This window comes from Crocodylus porosus, unplaced genomic scaffold (assembly GCF_001723895.1).
Source record: "Crocodylus porosus isolate Cpor-Errol unplaced genomic scaffold, CroPor_comp1, whole genome shotgun sequence".
In the NCBI taxonomy this organism is placed as follows: Eukaryota; Metazoa; Chordata; order Crocodylia; family Crocodylidae; genus Crocodylus; species Crocodylus porosus.
This window is the reverse complement of record NW_017728945.1, coordinates 1429432-1430411: the sequence shown is the minus strand read 5'-3', so window position 1 is coordinate 1430411 and position 980 is coordinate 1429432. Positions and strand designations below refer to the sequence as shown.

The 980-nt window shown below is 67.8% G+C and overlaps 1 long non-coding RNA gene across 1 annotated transcript in view; it reads right to left on the bottom strand.

Moving 5' to 3' along the window:
* Nucleotides 1-773, bottom strand: part of LOC109320470 — a 3162-nt gene extending 2389 nt beyond the window's left edge. Inside the window, exons 1-2 of the long non-coding RNA XR_002103798.1 lie at nt 232-773; nt 21-118 (exon numbers count right to left, since the gene is read on the bottom strand). This is a non-coding gene — a long non-coding RNA (uncharacterized LOC109320470). The remainder of the gene's footprint in view (nt 1-20; nt 119-231) is intronic.
* Nucleotides 774-980: the final 207 nt, after the last annotated feature.

Below are 980 nucleotides of genomic sequence, written 5' to 3'. Positions count from 1 at the left end.
GTGCCCCCCGCGCCCCTCACCTGTGGTACTGCGCCTGCAGAAACTGGAATTCCTCCTTGATGCGGTCGCAGATCTCCAGGATGGAGAACTTGAAGGGCTGCCCGGACTGGAGCGGGGTCTGGGCAGGGGACACGGGGGGCATGAGCACCATGCCCCGCGCCCGGCTCGGCGCCCAGTGCCCCCCACCCCTGCCCATGCCCCCCCGCAGCCGGCGGCGGGGCTGGTACTTACAGGGTGCCGTCCTTGCGGGTACATCCTGAGCCGCTGGCCCCAAATGGCTACCAGCCAGGGGGAGGGAGCAGCCCCCGCTAGCCCCCCCCAGGACCCTTGCACTTGAACTTCTCCAACAGCCGCCGTAGGAGCAGGAGGGCAGCCAAAGCCAAGGACGAGCCGGGCGGGCACGAGGCTTCCTCTGACCAGGCTTTTTTCTCTTTCCTTTTTATCTTAAATGCAAGGATTTTGGGGGTGCCGGAGCGGAGATCTCCACCAGGCGAGAGGGGAGCAGGACTCCCTCCCCGGTGGGTCGTGAGCGGCCCATCGGACACGGGGCTGGGGGGAAATCTAATCGGCCTTAAAGCATGGGGTTGGTGGGGGGGGGCAAAAAAACCCAGCAGGAACAGAAGGTCAGGCGAAAATCTGGCCGGATTTCAGCAGCGGTCCCTGGCTGGAATAAAAACTACCTCCTGGCAAGGCAGCGAAAGCAGGGGAGCCTGGCGAAGCGCGCCTTAAGGTGGCTCTGGCCCTCCAGGAGAGGCCCTGGCTACGGCGCTGGGAGAGCTGGGGCACCCCCGGGCACCGGCTCCCGGAGGCAGCGGTGCCCAGGGCCAGACCACAGTTTGCCGCCCCCCCTCCAGCCGCTTTGATGCCTCCCCCGGCCCCCAGCCACCCCGGGGCCCCCCGTGCTTCAGGGCCCCTGGCCACGCTGGCGCCCCCTCCCCAGCCGCTTCAGTGCCCCGCGACTGCACCGCTGCCCCCGAGTT